Source organism: Mchenga conophoros, linkage group LG3 (genome assembly GCF_057382185.1).
Source record: "Mchenga conophoros isolate Kocher_MC1m ecotype Shallow Benthic linkage group LG3, M_conophoros_male_GT1.1, whole genome shotgun sequence".
Lineage (NCBI taxonomy): Eukaryota > Metazoa > Chordata > Actinopteri > Cichliformes > Cichlidae > Mchenga > Mchenga conophoros.
Window position 1 is genome coordinate 2,542,387 of NC_140528.1, and position 20,082 is coordinate 2,562,468.

The following is a 20,082-nucleotide window of genomic DNA, read 5'->3' on the forward strand; positions in this document are numbered from 1 at the left end:
ATAATAGAAAAAAAAGCACCATCACAATAAACTAGCTAGCCATAGATATCAATAGTTACTAAATAATAAACGATATTGTGCAGCACGCAGGATAGACAGCGCACAGTGTGCTTTGAGGCAGCAGCCAAGAAAGCTGTAGTCCGCGTCTGTGAATACCCATGTGTACACCTGTGTGCATACCTGTGTGGATCAGCATGCTTGCATTCCAAAGGTTTCTCCATGTGATAAGTGATAAGTTTTCAAAAGAGACAGTAAATTACAGAATGCTAGCAGTGGGTGATATTATACAAATGCTGTCATGATTTTATGTGAACATTTTGTCATTTGTAAACTATACATAACATTTTTTCTACATTGTAACTGATGTGATGTTCGACAAAGTGCTTTTAATTAAAAATAGGCAAACATTTCTTTGTTTCTTTATTCAACTTTTGAACAGTGGTATTTAGTAAGTACATATTCAGTAAATGCAAAGTATTTACATGGCCCCCTAAATTAAAACACTATGGGTTATTCAGAACAGAACTATGCTTGGAAAAATATTGTCCCATCAGTTGATCCAACTCCTCCACAGTAGCAGGTGGAACTTTTCTTTTTTGAGGATGGCTTTTTTTACCTGTCACTACAGATGGTCTGTCTATGTTTTGATCAAGAACCTTTTTTTTGGGCAGCTGAAGAGGAGAAGTCTATCTTATGGCCAACCTCTGGCTGTATCTTGGTCATATTACCCAGCAAAACCCAGTATGCAGGTTCATCTGTAACAGTCCTTGTGCCACAGATCCTCACTGTTGCTTCTACATTAAACAGAAGAGCAGTGACATGGCTGCAAGTCTCCACGACTCTAGCCATACAGCTGCAGTGGGCGGCTTCAACCTTCCCTGTGATGCTCACAATGACCTGTGGCTGCAATGCTGCAATTCAGTCTTTAAGAGTGCAGGACCTAAAACACACACAGACAAAGTTCATTTAAAGACAAGAACTTTAATAAGCCAAGGCCGACACAAATGTGTTTTATTTACTTTCAAATCCATTTATCATAAATGTAACAAATAAAGTGTTTTTATGTATCCATCTATAGAACGCTGCATGTTATATTCTAAATCTGCATGTTTCTTTTTAGAAACCTATCAGCAAAAAATGAACCTAAAGTATGTAATGCAAGGATGTAATCACTTTCAAGAGGGAGAAAACATAAAGTTCGACTTTAAGTGACAACTATGGACACCTAATATGACAAGGAGATTCTGCAGGTCATTAATCAATGTATAAAACTAAAACAGAATGTATTTTTAGTGACACAGGACACAAACAAGGAAGCAAGATGTGTAATTAGGATTATTTATAATAAATATGAATTAATTAGGGCAATTTCTTTAACCATAAAGAATAACTAAATCCTTCAGGACAATGTCACATCAATGCACTGAACTCACTATGTTATCCCTCTAACAGAGCCTCTACATGTTCTCACTGTAATTTCCCCCTCACGAATGAATTTTTGCTAGCACTAATTTGAATGTTGGGGGGAATCAAACGCATTTTACTCGCAGTACTCAAGCTGACTTACCTTTGCTTGAATGACGGCGTACTCACAACGTGGAGGCTTAAAAATAGCCAAATCTTGTACCCAGTCCTTGGTGAATTGGATGTGCGCCTCCAGAGATTTATAATTGCGAAATTGGTGCGCCGTGTATGCTCTGACTCCACAGACAAGGTATGAGAGTAGATCATGCTAAGTCAATAGCGGTTTGGTCTTCAGGGTTTCTACTCCACGGCTATATTTCATACGGGTCCACATTTCAACAATCAAGTACCGTCTCTTTGCATCTGGACAGAATCTGTCTCTATACCGTCATTTTCTTTTGAGCTACGTTTCAGAATGGTTCGTAGCAAACTTGTTTTGATTCGTGACCTGCCAAGATGGTGCTGCGCTCCCACAATGCATTGCGACATTACGTCAACTCCAAAGCCCTTTGCGTGCAGGAGTGTATGCGCATGCGCATTGCCACGGTGGTTTAAAAAATAAAGATATAATGAAAAGTAATTAATAAAAAGAAAATATTTAAACATTCCCACAAATGTGCAATGAACGTGCAAAAACTCTCTTTAGTAGTTGTTGCTGTTTCTTTCTTTCTTTCTTTCTTTTTTTTTTTTTTTGAAAAATAACGACGTCTCTGAGGCGCGAAATCTGACAGCGAGAGGAACGGCCGGATACAGGAGACGGGAAGAAACAAGCCGATTATGTTCGCGTTAATTAAGTGGTTGGAAGATGTAAAATTCTCAATTCTGCCAACTGAACATATACGAGATTTTAATGAGGATGAATAATTAGCCGGCATGGAGGAAACGGACCTTTATTTCATGGAGTGGCGACAAGAAGCCAAGGCGGGTGGCCAGTCTAAGAAGCCTCCATCATCAAGCTAGCAGGTGCCTTTTCCCATATAATATTACTTTATTCTCGTGTATTTGGAACGGAAGCGTAGAGCTGCCACCCAGGCAAAAGAGAAATATAAGTATATCACGTTATAACGTGAAAAGTTTATCGTTCTAACAATATACTATCATGTTTGAACAACATGTTTGAACAACATTGTACGAAAAATGTACATAATTATCACGTCCGTACAATATTGTGCGAACGTGACAATTATGTATATTATAATAATGTGATATTATATTATACCAGTGGTTCTTAACCTGGGTTCGATCGAACCCTAGGGGTTCGGTGAGTTGGTCTCAGGGGTTCGGCAGAGCCTCCGCTGTGACGTGCACGGCTCATTTTGTGCACCAGTAAAAAACATATCTACGTCTAATTTGAAAAAAAAAACACACTTTATTTTTCACTAAAGAGGGGTTCAATGAATGCGCATATGAAACTGGTGGGGTTCGGTACCTCCAACAAGGTTAAGAACCACTGTATTATACAAACATGAAAAGCATAATGTTAGAACAATAAACATTTCACGTCATAACGTGATACAGCTCTATTTTTCTTTTGCCTGGGTGGCAGCTCCACGCTTCCATAATTTGGTAATCAAAATATGTAACTTAATTAATTATATTGTGACGTACTTTTGCCTTTTCTTATTATTCTGCCTTCTCAATAACTATCAAAGCCTATTCACATTTAATTTGGCTTTCACAGAAATCCTACCTCTCCTTCTGGCTACAGAGTACTTACCAAGGTTAGAAACAAAGAACAGTTATGCTTTATTAATGTTCGCTAATTACAATGTTCCACATTTCCTTGCTTTTTAAGTCATTTTTAGGCTTTTTAGAGTTTTTGTTTTTTATTTTTTTTTAGCAGTAATGTTTCTGCCTATTTATTTCAGCCCATGAAATCGAATGCAGATCTTCCTAATGTGAGATTTACATAAATGTAAGTAATTTTGTTTGTCATTGTCATTAATGTTGTTGCTGTTGTTGTTTTTGTGCAGTTTGCAATCATATAAACCTAGCAAGCATCAGTCAGCACAGTGACTAACCTAAACAGATTCTTGCTTTATTCACATATATTATATGTAATTATATATACCTGCACATTGTACCTAGGGTTGCAGCCACTTGGCCCCACCCCATTGTTGTGACAGCCCTGATTGTACTTATACACTGCATCTGAACAGGGAACAGTCTGCCACATTAATGTATTTTTAAGTGACTTGTTTGTAATACATGAATTTGTTTCTTACAGATGTCAAAGTCTCAACCTCATGCTGCCCTCCCCCATCCTCCTAAAGTAAGTATTTGTTGTTGTAGTTTTTTATGCGGTGTCTGTGTCACATGCTAATCATAATTATTGAAATAACTGTTTTCTAACAGATTTTCCAAAACACTAGTTATGTTTGTTGTCATTCAGACCAATACTACTGCTTAGACATTGTTTAGTGGTCATGCATGTTTGACAAGCTCGTTATGATACCAAAACAGTAGGCCTATCACAATAATCGATATATCGACTTAACACACAGTACATGTACATGACCTCAATAATTGTTGATGATGTAATTTATCCGCCATTATATTTACAAAAATAAAATATAATGATAACAAAACAATAACATTAAATATCATTGTTTTCTATTTGTTAGAAAACTTACTATTTATTCAAGTTTTTAAGGTATCTAATATTTTGATTCCTAATTTCAATGATCTAAATACTTTAAGAATTAGATGTTGGTTTGTCAATTGAAAGTGTGTAGATCTTGCATTATTATGGTGTTATATTATGATTATACATTCAAAGACATAAAATGGTCTTAAAATGACAATGACATAACTTGTCGCAATTGTTTATGGGGCAATATACCGACCAACAAAAAGTCGTTATCGTAACAGGCCTTCAAAACACACAGTTTTATGATTGATAAATTCAAAAAAAAAATACATTTAATTTCTCTGAGATTCTCTAATATTCAGTTACAGTTCACAACACAGCTACCCGTACATGCAGTATTATACTGTAAATATAAATCTCTGCATTTAGCATCCCACTAGAAGCGTCACAGTTACTGCCTCTTTTTTTTTTTTTTACAAATACCTGTACTATCACTAACACATTTACTGTTTTACTTTTAGCCTGTGGATACAAATGCAGATTTCCTTAATGTAAGTTGTGCATTTTAATTACATCATGTTATTTTTATTATTATTTATTTATTTATTTTATTTTACATTCAAATATTTCAAGCTTCTTGGTTAAAGAAGCTTGATTGCTAGTAGGTAAAGAATAGTTCACCTATAATTCATATTCCCAATTAATTTCTCACCTCTGATTGAATGCCTTTGTTTGTTTTCCTATAACAAAACATTTTTGCTGGATATATATGGTGAATTTATATGCATAGATACAGTCGTAGTGCTTGACACATGCAAACAGCAGTAGATGTACTAAAAAGGAAATAATTACAATCATGATGTTGATTGCTGATGTCAGTATATATATTTTAGAGGAATGTTTTGTTTTTCACCCAAAATAACTATATTGCTTCAGAAGAGATTTATTACCCTACCGGACTCTTATATATTGTTCTGTTTTTTGTTTGTTTTTGTTATTTTCAGGTTCAATGGTGCGTGTTCTTCTAATGGCCGCCTTCCCACTGGAGGTTTTGATCCACAGCAATTTAAAAGGTAATCAGCTTTGAAAGTCAGTTCAAATGGTTAGGTAATAGTACTTTAAAAAGCCTACAACTCTGTCACCAGTTTCTTTACCAAAAATTACCCATAAAAGTATCGCTCAATAGCATATATTGTAGTTCAAATGTTTAGTTGTACAAATATCAAATTTTTGGAAATCTAAAACTAGTCAAACACTCAAATGTTCATGCTTTTTATAGGAGGACAGAGCAAAACGGACATCGGCGCAGAGTGAAGAACTGCCCTTGATAAGGACACTATGACAGCCATATATAGTAAGTGAAGACTTTCTGTGTATCTAAAATTGCATACAGCACAAGTAACTTACTTTGCAACCATTAAAATAGGTTGTAAAGTAAGTTACCAATACAAATAGGTGATGATGCATTGTAGTGGTTGGTCTCAGACAAAGAAGGTCAACAGATTTATGAATGCTGGAAGGTAAGGAGAGACGACCAAAAGGGGTGTTAGCATTACTGTAATGTGAACTGGATAGACTTCCCATCTAGGAAAAAAAAAAGAGGTAAAATTATGCGTAAAATATATCTGTATTAATATCTGTATCTGTATAAACAGAAATATCTGTTTGCTAAATGAAGCCAGCTAACATAAATCACATTTTTATTTTAACTCTGATAAAAGTAATAGAACTGTGACTTTTGTTTGTTACAGTGGGGGTAAGGAAGGGGTTTCCCAGCGTGTCCAGAAGGGCTTTGAGGATTGCAGTGAAAGCTGGGGGAACTGAGACTGTGTGTGTATATATATATATATATATATATATATATATATATATATATATATATATATATATATATATATATATATATATATATATACACACATATATGTATATGTGTGTGTGTTTCTTTTAGAATGTTTAAGTATGTAATGAGAATAAACTTATAAAATGAATATTCCTTGCTTGATTGATATGCTATATGTATGTTTTAAACATCAAATAAAGATTTCTTTCAGATGTTACATGTGAATGTGTTTTCTTAGAAATATATGAAGGGTTAAATTTATATTTTTTTGAATGATTTTAAATACATTTAAATTGTATTTTGAAATATATTTTATTAATATATTTCAAAATATACAAAAAATGGCCAAAAAATATATGTGCTAAAATACATTTCAAAATATATAAATATATTTCAAAATGTATTTTGAAATATATTTCAAAATATACAAAAAATGGCCAAAAAATATATGTGCTAAAATACATTTTAAATATATAAATATATTTTAAAATGTATTTTAAAATATATTTTTTTACCGTATGGGCAAAGCTACACCAGAGGGTTGTGCTGTGTAACAGGTTGGTGCAGGTGGTGTTATCTACATTTGAACATTAGGCAACAGTCTCATGAAGACACTTTCTATTGTTCACTAAAGACCAACAATAACAGAGACAAAGGGAGAGCAGCAGAACTAGTGCTAACAATTAGCACTGCTAGCCTGCCCACCAACACCAGCTAATGTTCTAAAAACGATGATCAATGATTTTGCTGTAACGGCTCCAGCTGTCTGTGTCAGGGACACGTTGGAGATGAAGTGAGTGATCCAGTGACAAAGGTTTGGAAACCTGCAGTCAGCTGAGACTAAAGGAGTCACCTGACCGAGAGACCAAATGTTTCACTGAGAACGTCCAGATGAACAGAATCAACCTTTGGGATAATCTGTTCCACACATCCATGTTTCACTTACTGCATTATATTTCCTCATTGCTGTGCACACAGGCCTGTGGCTTATAACCAACTCCAAGTTCAGACTCAGAGGCTGCTGAAGCTGTTTTCTGGAACAGAGACGTGTTGGATATAAAACCAACTCTTCTTTATGTGTCAGCACTGAGGAAAGGAGCAGCTTCGTTTCTAAGTGTATGAAGGACTGTAGCAGTGTGTGTGAGAGCTTTATTTCACAGACAGAACCATGTCAAAAACACAACTTCAGGTAAAAACAATACAAAATCAAAGAGTCTGATCAGAAGGATTAAACAGAGGAGTGTGGGACTGTTTTTAACAGACAGCAGGTTAAGCCAGGCTGGAGGAGTAAACTGAGCCTCGGTGTGAGCAGCAGTGTGTTTGACAGGAAGCTGAGATAAACAGTCTGGAGCCCATTTAGTGCTTCATATGAAAGTGTGAGGATTTGAAAGCAAATCTAAAATCAAGCAGGAGTCAGTGTGAGAATGATTTGTGCTTTTCCTCAGTCAGATGCTGGGAGTTTCAGTTCATCCATGTTCAGCGTGCTGTGCTTTGTGTAACAGGAGAATATGACAGTATAAATCAAGTCTTCATGTCACTGAAAGCCTCCACAGTCTGCTATGGAGGTGCATCAGTTTGGATTTACAAGAAGAACATTTCTTAAACCTGCCACAAGATGGCGCTCCAACAGAAGGGATGTCCACAGTGTAACACAGACACACACATACTGTGTGAATGTGTGAGTGAATGGGCTTTCAACACAAGGCTTCTGCTGCTACCTTTAATGACATAATTAGCTAACAAGAACAAACTGTTAATTACCACCAAAGAACGGCTCCAGATTTTAGCTGCTGACCATTTTGTGAAACGTTGATTACATCAGCTTATTGTTGATTTTTCAACCTTAATATCAGCTGCTTTAAAGGAGCCTCGTTCTCTCGCAGTAACACTTTTCTTCACTAGATGCAGTGCAGGCACAGTCTGTGTTTCTAAACTACACACTAATGTTCATTGTTGTGCAGCTAAATCCTCCCTCTGGATGGGAAGAATCCCTGTCAGGCTTCAAACACCTGGCTTGGTGTTCTGGAGCTAATGTGTCACCTGTGAGGACTCTGAGATGAACACACAGCAGACACTTCAGTTCTCCGTCTGTGTGTCCTCAGTTTCCCAGCATGCCTTGGCTGTGGTGGTGGAGGTGAATGAGGGGGAACATGCTGCTCTGTCAGCACTCAGGTTTCATACCTGGTGATCTCAGAGGACAAAGCGGCGTTACAGCAGCGCACGTTGATGAGACCTGATGCTCTGAACAGTTCAGACTTCAGCCTCACTCTGAGAAAACAAACGACTGACTGTCAGCAGCAACTACACCTGCTCCATCAGTGACGGAGAGAAGAACTGAGACTGAGAGACATACAGCTGCAGGTCAAAGGTCAGAAACGCCCGCTCTTTGTACGGGTCAGGAGTTAGTACTGCAGAGGTCAGAGGTCAGCTTGCTGACAAACCATTTGAAACAGTTTGGAGCTAAAAGCACAACAGCAGAGGAAAGAAGAGACACTGCAGAGATGATGCAAAATATTGTGTTTTGTTCTCAGCTGTCAAAAAGTGTAACACACGTGTTCCAGCACAGCCTTTGTGTACTTTCACTTCTCCATACTGTCCATTGGAAATCCTGTTTGTTACTTTTTGATTTCAGTCCATGTGTCCAAAGCAAACTTCTGTCCCACACTTTCTCTGCTGACTCTTCACCGATGCTCAGATGATCTCAGATGATTTCACCAGAACTCATCAAAATTCGGGCTCCACAGAAACCCAGACGTCACTAAACAAGCGTAACAAGCAAAGTGAAAACTGGTCGTTCAGCTTTATTGACCAAAGATAAGCTCACATGTCACCTCATGACACAGACACTTATTTCCACAGCATGCACGAGGACTGACAATAAGTGTCTATAAAGCCACTTCTATCTGCCACACCTGTGCTTCTGTCATGGTTGCTCTCCTCTCACTCTGTCATTTATCCACAGTCTGCCTCCCTCTGCTCCGTCAGCTGACGTCCTCTCTACACCACCTGCTGTGTTTTATCCTGCAAAAACACATTTAAGAAGCGTTGCACCGAGTAACGGGAGGAACTGCTATAAAATCCATTTAAAGGAGGTGGTGCTGAGTGCTGTGACTGGGGTCCCACCACTGACATCACGGGTGGAGGACATGTTGGAAAACTGCTACAAAGTGCTGTGCAGCCAGCAGAGCTTACAGTCTGTCCTGTGTGTCATACAGGCTCTCACACTTAGTGTTTCTGTGACACATTGAAGAGAAGTTTGTGTTGTTCACAGTTGTGCTTGTACTGAGTGACAGCTGACATGACCTAACAGGAATAATGTGTCTGTGCTGAATGAGAAGTAACACACAATGAAGTCTTGATGCATCTCAATCATCCAGGAAAGTGAGTCTGTTGCTTCTGTTCATCTGGACGCAGCGTTTTGTGGGAGAAACGTGTCGTCATCATCAGGTGACGTCTTCAGTCTCAGCTGCAGGTTTCAGTCTTACAAACAGGACATTTGCATAAAGACTGAAAGCAGCTGCAGGAACGATGGGCTGGGAGCTCCGTTCCTTCATCTTAATTATGCAGATTCTCAGGACCATTGATCAACAACCACTGATCCATGTCCATGAGTCCCATTCACAGAGATGTGGGAATGGCTGCAGTCACAGCATGTAAGATGGAAATAAATGAGAAGTATTTAGCTGAAGTGGATTTGATTTATGTTACTTCTTTTTTAACTTGTAGTTCTACATTGGAAGATTATTGTGATATTGAAATATAAAAATACATTTATATTCTATTATTTTCTCAAAATAAGCGTCACACTCGTGGAAGCCGGTGTAGCCGCCGAAACGCCTGCATTTATGGAGACTTTCAGCCCCAGGTAGGCCAGTTATGGATCTTCGGATCCACATTATGTCAGCAGCTGTTCTCCACCGTGAACTGTGTTCAAACAAACACGCTCACGCCTCACAGACGACAGCTTACAGTCCTGTAGAGATAAAGTGACTTCGTACAGCCCCGACCTGCAGACGCTGTGCGCAGAGGTTCAGGAGCAGAAGTCCCGTTGTAAACATATCACGGCAGACCCGACGATGTTTGCATGAACGCGCTTTTTTTAAAAGTCAGGTCAAGGCTCCAAAAGCCCAAAGGCGATATAACAGTTTGTGTTTGCTACATGGATCATTGTAGTTCAGCTTTCCTTTGTTATATTTCTTTAAGAGCTCAAAATGTGTTCATTACATAAATCAAATGTAATTTTCTCTGTAGCACTTCATGGATTTCATTAGCAACACACTGTAGTTGTTCACACAAAGCATAAAGGTAAAAACAATATACACAGTGTTATCTTCATTTTAGATGTCACAAAGTATTTGCGGCTCCCAGTGTTTTCCCGAACCCTGACCCTTTGCGTGGAAACCGGGTCCAAAAGGCTCTTTGGGTGTTAAAGGTTGCTGACCCCTGCACTAGGCCCAACTGACACATATATTTGATTCCAAATACAAAAAATAATGTGTAACCTGCTGGAAGAATGTAGGAGGTTGAGACAGGATCTCAACACTTGGTGTCTGCAACAAAACACAACAATATGTGGGCCGATCGTGGCTCAAGAGTTGGCAGCTCGTCTTGTAATCGGAAGGTTGCCGGTTCGAGCCCCGGCTTGGACAGTCTCGGTCGTTGTGTCCTTGGGCAAAAAAGCACTTTGGGGTCCTTAGGGACGAGTAAAGCGCTCTACAAATACAGGCCATGTAATGGCAGAAACATTCTCTAGTGTAAATCCTGACTAGTTCATTAACTACAGATCAGTTTCAGTGAACATTATTCACAGAGGGATCTGAGTTCCTTATACCAGACTCTACAGAAACTGTAACACTGTGCAGCTCTGCGACTCAACAATATGACAACAATGTAACACACACTAGAATCATCAAATAAAGCCCCACTAACCACTAGAACTAGAACTAACTAACTAGCACTGGACACTTGCATATTAGAGATTTCTACCACCATAGGAGGCGAGATATCATCCTTGAACCAGAGCATCCAGCCCTCAATTTCGGACATAAAAAGCGACGTGGCCAGGCATGATAACACTTTGACTGAACTGCAGGACTGTGCCTCGAACCACTCTGACACCATCGCCACTCTCCAGGCCACTGTGGAGCGTTTGTCTGCGGAGGTAAAGAAGTTAGATGAGAGATGTGGAGCTCTTGAGGCACTCCAGGAGGAATAATTTAAGAACTGCAGGAATACCAGAAGGCACAGAGGGACCCAAGATGACTGAGTTGGTTCACACCTGTTGGCGGAGGCGCTATCTCTCGAGGAGAAGCCACTCATCGATCGAGCACATAGAGTGAATCGCCAGCGTCCCAAACAAAGTCATCTTCCTCGGCCCATCATCTTGAGATTGCACTACTACCACATTGGTGAGGAAATTCTGCTGAAAGCTGCAGAGAACAAGAACCTGATGTATAAGGGTTTTTAAAATAAACATCCTCCCAGATTTCCCTCCCTCTGTTGGAAACGCAGAGCCGCATTTGCAAATATGAGAGGAAGACTACGTGGGATGACCGGCGTCAGGTACAGACTGCTATACCCTGCAAAGCTGTTAGTGACCCATGGTGATGTGAGGAAAAGCTTTAGCGATCCCAAAGAGACCGTAGACTACGCGGAGAAGCACCTCTCCCACCCACCTTCAAATGTATTAAAAGCAAGGATATATCTATATGTCTAACGCTGACACAGCACTGTGTTTCTTCTTTTCCCTTTATATTCCATGTAAAGGTGAATATGGAGCGTTTATGGCGATTTTCTGAATCTCGGGCAGATGAACTTCCCTGAAGTGTTTCCAGCTGGGCGTCGAGTGTTTGACCGACGCATGAAACGACACGTTTGTGAGTCTTTGTGAGTATTTATCACACGGCGTGCTGCGGGGAAAAGCCTGTTGTAACATTCATGTTTTAGCCCCTGACGGCTCTTTTTGGCTTTTCATCCCTAAACTCTCTGCATGCTCTTTCATGTGATTCGTTTTATTTTGAAAAGTCTCAATAGGATCTTGAGCTTTATTGTGAAAGGTTTATGTGGAAAATAAAGAAGCGGACGGCGGAGCCACGCGATGGTTTTACCGGCGTTGTTGCTAACGAGCGTCCGTAGTGTGGTTATATTAAATATAAGAGAAAGAGAGAACTTTAATAATAATAATGGATACTTTATTGATCCCCATGGGGAAATTACTTGTTTTTCTCTGCATTTGACCCATTCACTCAGTGAAGCAGTGGGCAGCCCACTAAGCAGGCGCCCGGGGAGCAGTGTGTAGGGACGGTACCTTGCTCAGGGGTACCTCAGGGTAGCCGTTAAGTGGATTCGAACCGCCGACCTTCCGATCATGGGGCGACCACTTTACCTACTGAGCTATCCCTGCCCCTTTAATACAGACACTACAGTGAGCATCACAACCATGTAACATATTTTACACCATGAAACAAACGATGTTTCATATAATCATCTGATATATATGTTATATGGAACAGGCCCAGCGCAGGCTGCCTGTGATGCAGCACAGCGCCACCCTGTGGTCATCACTGCACTGGTGACACTACAAACAACAAGTATACAGGATGGACGGTGGCCCTGAGAGCTCACACACACTGCTGCTTCTAAAACACCATGAAACAGGAAAATGCTGTGAAAGCACAAAATAATCACAGTTCAAAGAGACAATAGTGACAGAAACAGAGGCTTCACTGGTGCTGAGGGAGAAATCCCAGAGAAGCTTCCTTCCTGCCAGTATACGAGCCCACCAACAGAGACAGGACCAGTTCATCCTCCATCACTTACTGTGGCTGACGTTGCTCTTCTGTTGCTTTGCATCACAGACGCGTCTTTACTGGCTTCTTCTTCTAATTGCACTTAGAAACATGTTGTCTTTAACCTGTCACAGCTGCCCAGATGTTGCTGCTGAGAACATGTGGAGCTGATTCATGTAGTCATGTGTCTGTGAACAGCCAATCACAGGAAGACTTTCAGAAGAAACTCAGAGGAACAGCTGAGATGTGCTGAGTGACACAAGAACTGACAACAAATGTTAAAGTTCAAATGGTGGTTTTGTTTGCAGGGACTGTGAGTGGATGGAGATCCTGGTCCTCCTCAGCTGTGAGTTCTTCCTCTGTCATGAGAACCTCAGGGGGAGAACATGTGCTCACTCTCAGCTGCTTTAACAGGAAAGAAGCTCTTTTAGATCAAAGCTGAGAAACTGTTTGTAACAGCGAACTCTGTCACCTTTCTCTCCTCAGCCTGCTGCTGGACAGGCCCATGAAGCTCTGCTGTAAAGGCTTCCATGTCCCAGGCTTCACCTTTACCTGCTGACCAACGGGAGGCGTGGCCAAAACAGCGATGGGGAGTGGAGCAGCAGGTAGCAGAGGTGAGCCTCTTGTATGCAGCCTGTTATCTGTGGGACCAGGGAGGACGTGACAGCAGATGTTGCTGATTCAACATCTGTGTGACAGCTGGAGCAGCACAGTCTGCAGGAAACATCTGTGCATGTAGGAGACACCAAGGTTTACATGGTGGAAGCAGACGACTGACTCAAGCAGCCTCACATCACAGGCTGCTGGCTACAAGCACATGACCACAGTGACTGGTTTCACTGGTGTCTGTCCCAGTCTGTGGCAGAGATACAGGAAGTCACAGACAGCCTGCACACAGCGTTTCCTCTGGAGTGTGTTTCACACCCTGTTTGTGTTTCTCACTAACATGTTGTAGTTCTTCCTGCACACAGCAGCACTTTGATCATTTCTCCTGCTTTTCTTCCTTTTCTAGCTTTTATACACTGACAGTGACACAAAACTCCAAAGTCATCATTTGAAGAGCTTCTTAAGAGTTTCTGTGAGTTTAGTGAAGTCAGCCTCTCAACAATAAGTGTGTGTGTGTTGATTATCTAATGTTCAGAGAGGACTGCACTGATGTAGCATCCAGGTGAGCAGCTTATGAGCCAACAGGGGAAATTTAGCTGTATTATTGTTGTTTAAATGTAATAATTTATGATTTCATGTTCCAATATTTCACTTTTCCCAACGTTTGTTATCATTTGGTCTGAAAACCATGACAAACAGCAGTGTTACAGTTGTTAGCATTAGCTGCTATAGAGCACTCAGTCGCTGTATTGGTGTTAGCGACATGAACATATCTGAGCTAACTGTGTGTTCCAGATGTGCAGCAAACCCAACTGTCCCTGTGTTTTCCTGCTGTAGACATTATCCCCATGATGCTGACGTCCTCTGGTGGGACGAGCTCACACGTTTATGGATTCAGATGCTAACTGGACCAGACTGGTGTCAACCTTTGTGCTATAGAAGCAAATCAAAGAAGAACCAGTTGAACCTGAGCTGTCTGTAGTGGTGACACCAACACCATGGCAGCCTGCACATGCTGACACAATCAGAAACCAGCGTTGACGCTGAGCCTCGGCTCTGTCTCAGGAATACCATGAACAGGCAGACCCTCTGCAGCAGGCTGACCTGTGACCTCTGAGACAGAGGGAGGAGTTTGTGTCAGCAGGGGGCGCTGCAGCATCGCCTGAGAGCTTTAAGAACAACAGCAATAAACAGGAAGTGAAAGTCACACTTCTGTTGTTGTGCGTCATCAGCAGACCTCCACCCTCTGCAGGAAGCTGAGATAAGAAGCAGCCAATCACAGAGCAGAGAGCGTGTGACTTCCTGTTCCTGCTGTTACTGTGACAACAGCTCCTGGGACAGAGAGCAGCTTTCTAAAGAGGAAAGATGCTGCTGTCACCCCCGGGTGTCATGTGACCCACCTGATGTACCGATTTAAGACTGTAAGAACAATAATAACAACATGTTTTAGTCAGGTGATCCATGCAGAGCAGATCCATGTGACCAAACACAGCTGGATCACATGTTTCCTCTCCTGGAAACAGAAAGCCTTCATGTATAAAGGCTCATGTACCCACTGAGCCCTGCTCTCAGATCTGTGAGGCTTTAACAAACAACAGTTTAAAGTCATGTTTAGCATCTTCTGTCAGTGTGGAAGGTCACACACTTTCCTGAGTGTTGAACCCTGAGTGATGTGTTTACTGTCAGCTAGTTTAAATGCTGTAGGCTGCAGCCGTTGCTCTAACACTATAACTGTAACAGGGCTCAGTGCTGGTTCCAACAGTCTGAGCTGCTTCAGGCTTTATTTGTGAGGAGCACAGCAGCTTACAAACACGTGGCTGGGCCTGGACCCAAAGGAGTGTTTGTTAAAGCCTGCAGTGAATCCAGCAGCAGAATGATGGAAATGCAACACAGCAATGATGAAGAGGAGCAGCATTAAAGCCAAAGTCCAGTTCATACAGTTAGGTCCATAAATCAAATAAGGGAAAATAAAATGTTGTTGGATGCACCTGTCTGCACCCTTAATGCTCTCTGGTCGCTATGGTAACGCGTAAACATTTCTTTCAAAATAAGACACACGACTACAACACGGGAAAAGACCCAGGGAAACGAAGTTAACGATAAAAACCCTGAAAACCATTGTTGGATTTATATTTTATCATTGTCATTGTTATTGGGGAATATCTAACCATATATGCTCAGAGGTGTAGAACCAATTGTGTAATGATAGTAGTCTTTAAAGACTTTGTGTGACTCCAGAGTGTTCTGGCATTCACACCCACGTCCTGGGATCATGGGAGAGGTGCTACCTTCTTATTGTTTTGTGGTAGGATGTCTGTTTTAGTCTAAGTGCCTTTTGTTTAGATGAACTGCTGGACTTCCAGACCAACAGGTTTAGGGAAGTCGTTTATGGGGTCACACTCTGACTCCACACACACACACACACACACACACACACACACACACACACACACACACACACACACACACACACACACACACACACACACACCTACATAACATACAGACTGGTACCTTTGTTCACGTGTATGTTAATGAACCTATGTATATTCATGTAACCTCAATAAAAGAACAGTGTTACGAGGGAACGGACGAGAGCGACTGTGGTCAAGCGAAGGAACGGCATTGGTCCAGTTCTCTCCCGTGCACGAGAAACATAAAGAACTACTCGTGTCTTGCTTTGCTGTGTAGCTGGATTGAACGATCCAGCGAACAGGTTTATGCTACAAACCTATCAACCATCAATTTCACACCGAGCCTCGACTCTCACGGCCCGGTACCAAACGACTCACGGACCAGTCCGTGACCCGGGGGTTGGGAACCGCTGAGTTAACGCATGAGTAGTTCAGGGCTGCACGTCATTTTCATTGTTAATATCTTTGTGAAAAGCACATTGATGTGAAAATCTTCATGAGAGTCAGAGGCCCTACAACACGATTAAAGATTCATTCAAAAGAAAATCACAAGTTATTATCATCTTCAGAACATTTCATTAAACATTAGAGACAGACTGCTGAGTACATCTCATCTCTATCCAAACAACCTACAGTCCACAAACACATCATGAACCAGTGCTCTGGGCTGTGGTCTGTCCCCAGTTACATGGATCAGCTGGTTCCCTGGAGGTGACTGCTGCTGTGGTTTGGAGCGGATGAATAAACCTGAACTGAATCAGGTGTCCAGTTACTTTTGGTCCCTTTAAACCAGGCTGTCACATGTTCAGGATGTGAAACTCCTCCTCCGTGAAAACGGGTGTGGGTCACAATCAGCCAAGGTTTTGGGTGAACCCATTGTGAGATCTAGCCCCACGCTATCATGTGATTTCCTGTGATCAAATGTCCCAGGATGTGAGTGGGCGTTAAGACGTCCATGTCCCTCATCAAGCAACTTAAAGAAGTCCAGACGCTTTTCTTTCCAAGCTCCTTCAACAACATCATTCATAGAACAGCTTCCAGCTTCTTTTGCTCAGCTACAGTTTGGATGGATTTGCAGATGCAACAAGACTAAAATGGTTAGGGTCAGGAGGTCAAAGGTCAGAGCTCCTGTGGGTCTGAGGGCGGCCTCACGCTGGAGAAGGATGAAGGAGTCTGACCTGAGCCAGTGTTTGACATGAACACATCAGCACTGCTGTCAGTGAGCCTAACGACAGCCGTTAGCATCATTTCAGTGTTTCAGTCATAAAAACACTTCCTGTCTCTGTGGTGGTTACAGTGACATCATGCAGTTTGTGCTTTGACCTCCAGAGGGCGACAAATCAGCACAGACAGAGAGCTCCATTCAAACTTTGCTGCCATCAGGAATAATTCTTCAAATATAATCATCAGTGTTTGAGCAGTAATGATATCAGGGACAATCTAGACATGTGTGACAATACTGAACATGTCACATGACACACTTTAGACATCATGTGATCCACTCTCAGTCTGCACTTTCATTCATGACTTCAACAGGTTGAAATGAGCTTTGAAGAAACATCAGGTCAGTGCTGAAACATTTAAACGCTGCAGGAAGAACAACAACAAAGTGATGACGGATGTTTGTGCTTCAAACAGGAAAACCAGCAGAAATAAATCACAGCCTGCCAGAGGTTTGGAGTTTCCCAGGTGCACCTGAACGCAGCACAGTGTCCCAATGCTCCTTATTGTCCTCAAACGTCTCTTTGGGTGTTTCCTTCCTGCTCAAAGTTTACTGTCACTTCCTGAACTTCGTGGAGTGGAGCTTGTTGTTGGTGTGTGAAGAAACTGTAAGTTTGCTTTGTTTCCTCCTTTAACAGTTTGTCTTTAGGAACTTTACTGTTTGTTCAGCTCGTGTTTGATTTCTTCACACAACAAACTGTGTGTGTTTGTATTTCCGGTCTCTCCATTAAAGTCAGTGTGTAATGTTTCCTGGCTAACATCAGCTGTGTGCAGCTTAGTTCAGCACAAATCTGCCGCTCCATAGTTCACGGTAACGGACTCACAGCTGGACCAACGAGGCCGAGTGTGTCCGCCACTCTGAGCTACGTTCGTGTTTGTGTACTTGTAGTTTGTACTTTGAGTTCACTCAGAGCCCACAGAGGACGCAGCGTACGTGATGACGTCACAGCCCTTTACCTCCTTTACTCTCACTGTGATTAATATTTACACACGAGACACCTGCAGAGCTCTGACGCTAAGCTAGCACACAGCATGTTAATGCTAAGCTAACGCTAAGCTAACGCTAAGCTAACCTAGAACCCAGAGTGAGGTTAAAGCTGAGTAAACACTGACCCCAGACCAGCACCGTGATTTGATTTTGATTTTATTGATTAGCATTCAAATATCTCAGTGAAAACAGAACAAAAATCGACCATAAAGCAAGTAAGCATGAAACAAGGCTAATCAAAAGGTATTGGCTGAAGCATTTGCTTATTACGCCAACCCTTTTCACAAAATATCTTTTTGCATGCAGCTCCTGTACACAGGGCCTGAAGCAAATAAGAAAACAAAGCAAAAACCAAACAAACAAACAAGAAAAAAAAACTTTCCACCTTAGATAAGTAACTACATCAAAGCAAAAGAATCAAGAGGTTGTTTTTTTTTTTTTTTGCTCTTTTCATTCTTGATTTATATATTTTTCTAATACTCTATTTTTAAACATGTTTTTAAACAAGGAAAATGAACTACACCTTTTTAAATCCCTGTCAGAACTATTCCACAGGTTACCTCCTCTAACAGAAACACATCTCTGCTTTATATTTGTCCTTATCTTGTTTTTTTTTTTTAAAGAAATCTCTTCCCCTTAAGTCATATTGACTCTCTCTGACTTTGAACAGCTTCTGAGTACTGGGGCAAAGCAAGTTATTTTGTGCTTTATACATTATCTGTGCCATTTTATATTCAACTAAATCATAAAATTTCAGGGTATTCAGATTAATAAACAAAATGTTAGTTGGTTTTTTATAGCTCTTTTTTGTAACTTGAAAATATGAAGAGTGTTCGTTTTATATGCATTACCCCATATCTCCAGACAGTAAGTCATATATGGAAGCAACAGAGTACAATAAAGTGTGTGTAATGATTTTTTGTTCAGCTTTGTTTTATAGAGAATAGCAATGGTTTTTGACATTTTTGTTTTCACAATGATAAAGTGAGCTGCTGCTGCTGAACTTGAACAGGTAACAAAGTGATGAGCAGTCAGGCTGCAGGTTTCTACCTGTTCATGTTTCTACAGTAGAATCACTTTGAAGTGTCTTGTATGGGCTCAAAATGTGGTCATAAATATTTTGTACTTGTAAAAAAGATTTGTGTGTGTAAAAAAGATTTGTGTGTGGACTTAGAAAAAAACCCCTGCAAGTTACAAGTACGGATTTTGACCCTATTTTTCTTCCTTTCATCTGATTGGTCAATGTCATGTCAATCACAAATGTAACAATCCAATCAGAGAACAGATGGGTTTGGCTGTCGGAGGGGCGCTTTTTTTGAACTGCAGGTCCTTGAAGGGTGATACAGTTTGAAGCTGGAGGATCTCTATATAAATATCCGATAGCAGCTAGGTCCCCTAACTTTCAGTAGCTGTTGAAAGGAAAAAGTTGTGGTATATCAGTGGTTAGAAATAACATTATTACTTTAGGATTAGTTTAACACATAGTCAGGGCTGACCCAGGACCATTACTGTGAGTCACAGTGCGCAGCATAAAGGTCCTTTCACATCGGACGCAGGATGTGCTGCTAATGCTAACTGCTAACTAAAAGCCAAGGATCCAGAATTTGTTACGCTGGCTGCTGGGCTCTGTGGGTTTTTGCAGCAGCTCTACCTGTACTAGATGCACCTGCTCCTTGTCTTTTCTATCTCTGACTTTATGTCCTCTACAAGAGTTTGTTTTTTTTGCTAGTTCTTCAAATGTTCAATAAAAACATCTATGCTAATTCATAACGAAGAAAGCTTTGTAATGAAGACTGTCATTTCCAAAACACTGCCCCCCCCCCACCCCGCGGTCCGCAGCGCTGTTGAAAAGGCTGTGGAAGTCCCTGTATTAAACACGTAGACCTGTGACACAAAAATCACCAAACTCGGACGACCACAGACTGTTTTCCTTCGTGGTGATGAAGGAAAACGCTGGGTTGGCATGTAAAAGGGCATTTATTCCCTTCAAAGACCTGCAGTTCAAAAAAAGCGCCCCTCCGACAGCCAAACCCATCTGTTCTCTGATTGGATTGTTACATTTGTGATTGACATGACATTGACCAATCAGATGAAAGGAAGAAAAATAGGGTCAAAATCCGTACTTGTAACTTGCAGGGTTTTTTTTCTAAGTCCACACACAAATCTTT

At 41.0% G+C, this 20,082-nt stretch overlaps 1 protein-coding gene and 1 long non-coding RNA gene across 3 annotated transcripts in view; both read left to right on the forward strand.

Moving 5' to 3' along the window:
* Positions 1-2,163: 2,163 nt before the first annotated feature.
* Positions 2,164-5,857, forward strand: LOC146576985 (uncharacterized). 2 transcript variants are annotated; one of them, XR_014891356.1, is made up of 8 exons: positions 2,164-2,427; positions 3,146-3,185; positions 3,333-3,379; positions 3,692-3,736; positions 4,576-4,605; positions 5,059-5,127; positions 5,334-5,408; positions 5,806-5,857. It is a non-coding gene; the product is annotated as an uncharacterized LOC146576985 (long non-coding RNA). The 2 variants fall into 2 exon arrangements; XR_014891355.1 differs by lacking the exon at positions 2,164-2,427 and having other exon boundaries at positions 2,448-3,185.
* An 11,636-nt stretch (positions 5,858-17,493) lies between these two features.
* The window catches only part of LOC146576986 (NACHT, LRR and PYD domains-containing protein 3-like), a 35,976-nt gene continuing 33,387 nt past the window's right edge, over positions 17,494-20,082 (forward strand). The window contains exon 1 of the mRNA XM_085267610.1: positions 17,494-17,534. The gene's annotated coding sequence lies outside the window, so the exon portion shown is untranslated. The remainder of the gene's footprint in view (positions 17,535-20,082) is intronic.